Raw genomic sequence first — 7,134 nt, 5'->3', positions numbered from 1 at the left:
GGCTTACATTTCCCAAGAGAAATCCTATAGCCTCTACTCGTTCATTTTATATGGAATGGGCACCTTTTAGGAACCACAAGAGAAAAGTAACCAATACTTACTTTTTCTTTTTTTTTAAAAAGATTTTATTTATTTATTTGACAGACAGAGATTACAAGTAGGCAGAGAGGCAGGCAGAGAGAGAGGAGGAAGAAGGCTCCCTGCTGAGCAGAGAGCCCGATGAGGGGCTCGATCCCAGGACCCTGAGATCATGACCTGAGCCGAAGGCAGAGGCTTTAACCCACTGAGCCACCCAGGTGCCCCTATACTTACTTTTTCTTATTAAACATTTATTGTGTGCTAAAGGACCTATCTGCATTTTATCTCATTTAACCCTTACTTCAATATAATGGGTACTATTATCCTACAATTTTCAAACAAAGATCCTGCCACACTGTCCCCAGTAGCAACGGACTTTCAAATACAATTATGATGGTCCACAAGGGAACCTCAAGTTAAACTCAGGGCACAACTTCCTGGAGCATTAATGTTAATTGATTATCATTTTAAACTTTCAAAAAAGTTTTTAGCAGGAATTTAGTATGAAGTAGAATATAAAATTCACAGAGTTTTTTTTGTTTGTTTGTTTTTTGTTTTTAAAGACAAAACAAGAGATTTGAAAATGTTGTGTCTGGCAGCGGTGTGGAAAGCAGCTTGGGGTCATGTTCTTCTGTCCCAGGGAGTACCTGCCGGAGGAAAGTGTAAGGAGCACACTAAAAAGCTAACAAAATACTGTGAGGAAAAAACAAGTATTTAATGCCTCCTTGTAGTCATTTATTAAGAAGGCCCATTTTCCCCTCACGCATTATATATATTATCTGTATTTAAACCAAGTGGAATGGCAATTTTTTCTTCAGAAGTAATAAATATTCCCAAATATGGAATTTTAAAAATATCTTCTAGAAGATTGATTTTGACAGATTTGGGGGGAGTCCCTTGCTCATTCCTTCCCTTATAGGTTGCTCTGTCCTACACACCACATATTCATGTATACAATTTAAAATTTTCTACCTCACAAAATATAGGTGAAATTAATTTTAATCTATTTTCTTTGACCCAATATACTGCAGTCCCCCTGGACTGTATCCACAGTGAAGACATTCCAAGACCGCCGGTGGATATCTGAAACCACGGATAGTACCAAACCCTTTATGTATCCTTTTTTCCTATGCATGCATGCATATAATAGGTTAATTTATAAATTATAAATTAGACACAGTAAGGGATTAACAATAATAATGCTGTTACACAAGTTATTTGAATGTGGTTTCTCTCCCTCTAATATCTTATTGTACTATATCACCTTTCTTATTGGGATAATGTTTGATGTTAATAATAATGTTTGATGATAAAATGTCATGGGAGGAGAGGGAGGGAGGTGAGTGACTCAGGCACGGTGACCCAGTGCTAAGCCACTACTGACCTTCCGAGGATGCGTGGGAAGGAGGACCACCTGCTTCTGGACTGCGGTTGACCATGGGTAACGGGAACCACAGGTAAGGGCGGGGGTGGGGGGGCGTGACTGCATGCAAAAGATTAGCATTTCAACATGTCATCAATATTAACAAGTTACTTTACATTCATTTTACATTCCTCTAGAATGTCACTTTACATTCTTCTTTTTCCATACTGAGTCTTCAAGATTCAGTGTGTATTTTGCACTTACAAGCCTGCCCAGCCACACTGCAAGGGCTCAACAGTCTCCCGTGACCGGTGGCGAGCACAGACGCAGGTCTAGGACTCGGGAGTCCTCATCCCTCCAATACCTTCCTTTCATAGATGGGAAAGCTGAGGCCCAGAAAGAGAAAGTGAGTCCCTAGCAAGTTCACAGCATGCCAGACTCCCAGTCTAAGTCTCTTCAGGAGTCTGTGTTTGTGTGATTGTCGCTCTTCTCTCCAAGCCTGGGTGCTGTTTTAAAGGAAAGCAACTCCTCGTTAAAGGAGCTACAACGTCTGGAAAAAATGTTACTCCTCAGTTCTTTAAGAGAACAGACTCAAAACTCAGCCACCAAACATGCACCTGCTGTCAACAAGATGGGTTCATTTAATCCTTCTTGAAGGGGAACATAAAGAGATGAACTTGACCGGTCCTGTGCACCCTGGGCAGTCTGAAAGTCCTGGCAATCAGCAGCGTAAAGGCCTTTTAGGCGGCTTACAGGACGGGTTAATAATTAGAACGCAAGAGCACAGCTCCCTCTAGAGGCGCAAACGTTACTGCAGGGACAAGGAACAACTCCTCTATCAGGAAATTCACAAGGCACACAGTAAGAAAAAGGGGCCTTGAGATCATGCTTCATATAAAAAGCAAACCTGCCTTGTGGAGTCACTGGCCCCTTTAAACCCACTGATTGTATCTTTAATAAACAAACTCCTTTAAGAGATGCCATTCTAGCTTGGTCCCTTGGCTTTGAAAGGTCTTTTCTAAATCATTGATCTGCTACACTTTTTTAAAAATAATGGAATTGTAAAGAAAAAAGTCTTATGACTACCTGGTCTGACTCTGTCTACAGATGAAAAATATCCTTCCAAAGGAAAGTGACTCACCCTTTCCCCCACCAAGAGAGGGTTCCCCTCAAGCAAACCTTGACAATGTTTACGTGGTGGGACAACAGGAGACAAGCTCCCAAGTAGGAGACTCCTGCCATACTGGTATCATTTTATGATGAACCAGGTTGGGCAGGACCAAAAAATAACAATCACGCCAGTGTCTTGCAGCTGGCAAACCTTTACGCCCTGTTGAAGAAAAGGATCCGGACGGTGCTTCCCTGGGGTAGTTGTCAGCCTGTCAAGTAAGCAGAGCTCTTGTTTACACTCAGAACCACCTTTTAAGACAAATTTATCGGGCACCTGGGTGGCTCCATCAGTTAAGCATCTGCCTTCAGCTCAGGTCATGATCCCAGGGTCCTGGGATCGAGTCCCACGGTGGTCTTCCTGCTCAGCAGGGGGCCTGCTTCTCCCCCTGCCCACCATTTGTGCTCATGCTCTTTCTCTCTCACACAAAAATGAATAAATAAAAATCTTTAATAAGATAGATTTATCTTAAAAACTCTCAGTCTTTATTTGGGAAAAGATGGCAAACTGTATCAATTCTAAGCCTTAGTTTCAAAGACTTCCACTGTCATTTATTGCAGTGATTTGGGATTGAATATTTCATTAGTTAGTTGAATTTTGGTTGAGCATTTTGGATAATGGTCAGACGGTCTCACACCTTCAAAATCAAAATAATGATCTAGTTTAAAACCCATCACACTTCCATCGGCTTGAGTGCCACGGGGGCCTACAGACAAAGCTCAGGTCAAACACCTTAAAATGGACACCGCTGGTCAGTGTAGGGCTAGAGAGGTACAAATCAGTCCACATCAACTCCTACTTTTCACTGTTACAAACATGCAGGGTGCATATTGATGTAATACCTTTTTTTTTTTTTTTTTTTTTTTTTTAAGAAACACAACCTACTAATCACTCACATGTTTACTAAGCATTTACTCTGTTCCGGATAGCATGCTAGGTGCTGGGATACAAAATTGAACAAAGGTAAAAATCCTTGCCCTCATGAAGCTTACATTCTAGTCGGAGTTTGGGAGGTGAGCGAAGACACATGATACATGTGTCTGTAAATTCAATACGTAAGTTTGTTAGAGGAGCCCTAGAAAAATAATGTGGAGAAAAGGCAGTACAGGTGTGTAGGGGCCGCTGGGAAGGGGGCAGACTGCAATTCCAAATCGAGTGATTAGGACAGACCCTCTGAAGATGGAATATTTTAAAACAAGGATCAGGTTTGGCAGAGCTAAAACTTCCATTAGTCTTTGTTCAATATGCAGGTTCTCGAACTGCATCCTACTCGTAGCATCTGGATTTCAGAGCCAAATGGTCATCTCAAGTGACACCAAGCAAGTGCAGCACCAGGAAGGCATTACAATTCATATATAGACACTGCTATTATGTGAAAAACCTTGTGTGTGACATACTTTTTTAAGTCATATAAAAAAAAACTTTTTCTTACGGAAACATTAATACCTCAAAATAGAATACAATGACTACCTATACACCGATTACTCAGCTTTAGCAATTATTAATGTTCTGCTGATCTTGTTTTGTCTACTGTAAGGAAAGGCATAAAGATGAAAGTATTTTCTGAAATAACACGGGATCGGGAGGGAGACAAACCTTAAGAGACTCTTAATCTCACAAAACAAACTGAGGGTTGCTGGGGGGAGGGGTTAGGGAGAGGGTGGCTGGGTGATGGACATTGGGGAGGGTATGTGCTATGGTGAGCGCTGTGAAGTGTGTAAACCTGACGATTCACACACCTGTACCCCTGGGGCAAATACTACACTATATGTTAATTAAAAAACAAAACAAAACAAAAAAGATGGAGTATTTTCAAGCAATCCCAGACATATTTGTTAGATGCGTAACGACTTCAGTCCATAGGAGGCACAATTTTTAAAATGGAACAATACTACTATCTTATCTAATAAAATTACAATTCCGTCCTATCATCTAATACCTACTCCATTTACAATTTTTTGTCTAACGAACAAAAAAAGTCCATTTTTAAAAAAGATTTTATTTGTCAGAGAGAGAGAGAGAATAGAGAGAGGCAGGCAGAGGGAGAAGCAGACTTCCCGCCGAGCAGGGAGCCTGACGCGGGACTCGATCCCAGGACCCCGTGATCATGACCTGAGCCAAAGGCGCTTAACCAACTGAGCCACCCAGGCATCCCCAAAAATCCATCTTTTTACAACTGGTTTGGTCTAATCGGGATCCAAACGAAGTCCCCAGCACTGGGATGCAGGTCTCTTCGACTGCTTTCACGTTTTGCAATAGCTCTTCCTTTTTCCGAGACAGACCTCCTGACTTGGATTTGGCGGACCGATTGCTCCCAGCATCAGTTCTCCCGTCCCTGTGAGCGGTGTATTTCCTATCACTGCTGATGACATCAGGAAGCTCCCTGGATCCGGGTTCGGTGGCTTCTGCAGGAGGCAAGGGAGTTCACAGGTGGTCATGTGTGCTTCTCCCTACAGCGCAACAGAAGCCCCCACGTGCCTGGCTGCTCCCTTTCCAGTGACTGAGGTGTGGGTCCTGGCCTCCCCAGGCAGCCTGCAGCTCTCCTCAGCATCCCTCACACCAACTCTGTGAGGTGGGCACAGCTACTGTCCCCACCACAGTCACGGCATTTGCCTACTTAATGGAGCAGGTTCTGAGAATCTGAAGCCACCAACGCCACCAGGGGGCCTGCACCTGAGCGCAAAGAGACCCCTTCACACCTTTCTAAGCCCTGAAATACTCCCACGGGGCCTTTCGGAACTCCTGGTCAGACACCAGCAAAAAGCCCTGTGTCCTCGGCGTCTTCTCTGCGGGTTCCCTCTTCCTCATCCCATTTATACTCTGGCTCTGCTGAGGGCACTGCTTGCCCTGCCACCCTGAATCTCAGGTCATCGGACACCACTCACCTCCCGGGGGCAGGCATCGATGCCACCCCCTCCCAGCCCACTTCCCCCCCTCACTGTGAGGATTCAAACAGGGCCCTTACCGATGCTCTAGAGCGAGGCCTGTCCTAACACAGATAGTCCTGCCAAGCCCTGGCCTCAGGTCCTTGACCGTCCAGCCTTCGGTGCTCTGGTCTGCTCCCTTCCTGCGGCCACCGGTGGATATTACACCAAGGGCAACCCTCCACGAGCATGACCTTCAGTATCTCTCACCTCCTCTCTCCAGCTTCTGCACTCCAGCATCCTGATTCCAACCATTCTTTGGCCCCAAGGACCTACCACTTTTTCACTGACAAATCTAGAACCCCATGACGTTCACATACAGGATGTATAAAGGCTAAAATTTTGCCCAAAGTAGACGAAGTTGGTCAGTCTTTAAACAAAATTACTAAGTAGCGCTAATGAGACACAGAAACCTCTCTAGAGAGCTAGAGATAGCTCTGCTCGCACATTAGATGACCCCCTTACTATTCTGGGGGAAAAAAAAAAAACCCGAGGACAAGGACAAGGCTGTGTGATTAGACTAGCCAAAGCCACCTGCTCATAATCACGGCCTGCCAGCACTCAAAGCAGGATGTGGAGTGATGCAGAAAATGAAGGAAAGGAAAGCCAAAAACCAGTCAAGAATTCCACCAATTAAAGTTTCGGTTCCCCACACTCAAGTCCAGAGGTTTCCACACCACTGTCAACAGGGACTGAGACCTCTGGAGGACACAGATGCAAGAAAGGCATCTTCTCCTTTGGAAACTAGCTTAAATGATTTTATATCCTGTACTACAATTTCCCCTGGGACAATTTTTTAAAAATTTTATTTATTTATCTGTCAGAGAGAGAGATAGGGAGCGCACAAGCAGAGGGAGCAGCAGGCAGAGGGAGAAGCAGGCTCCCTGCTGAGCAAGGGAGCCCAATGTGGGACTCGATCTTAGAAACCTGGGATCAAGATCTGAGCCAAAGGGGTGCCTGGGTGGCTCAGTGGGTTAAGGCGTCTGTCTTCGGCTCAGGTCATGATCCCAGGGTCCTGGGATCAAGCCCTGCATCGGGCTCTCTGCTCAGCAGGGAGCCTGCTTCCCTTCCTCTCTCTCTGTCTGCCTCTCTGCCTACTTGTGATCTCTGTCTGTCAAATAAAGAAATAAAATCTTAAAAAAAAAAAAATCTGAACCTAAGGCAGATGCTTAACCAACTGAGCCACCCTGGTGTCCCTCCCTGGGACATTTATAAAAGCCTTTTTATCCAAGGCAACATAAACTCAAAGGCTATGGAAGTTAAAAACTGCAAGCCAAATGTAAGGAGTGTGATAACTTAATCTGACTGGAGACAAAACATAAAGAGCTCCTACTTCCTGATCGCCCACGGTTGAAAACTGTGTCCATCTGATGTGGTCACCAAACATCTTCCTAGGAAACTAAACTTTGAGAAGCTGCTGATCCATGCAACTCTTTCATCATCAAAAAGTAACCCCCAGAAATCAAGGCAGAGCTCTGAATGGGCATGGTCTCTACTTACTACGTACAGACAACGAAAAATTAAGAGAACCTGTCAAGCTTTTGAAAATGAAAGGGTTTTAATGTCCTCATTTGGAGTCATGACATTGGAGTTATCCTGAA

Source organism: Martes martes (assembly GCF_963455335.1).
Source record: "Martes martes genome assembly, chromosome: 6".
Classification (NCBI taxonomy): domain Eukaryota; kingdom Metazoa; phylum Chordata; class Mammalia; order Carnivora; family Mustelidae; genus Martes; species Martes martes.
The sequence above is the reverse complement of the archived record's forward strand: the minus strand, read 5'-3'. Positions refer to the sequence as shown.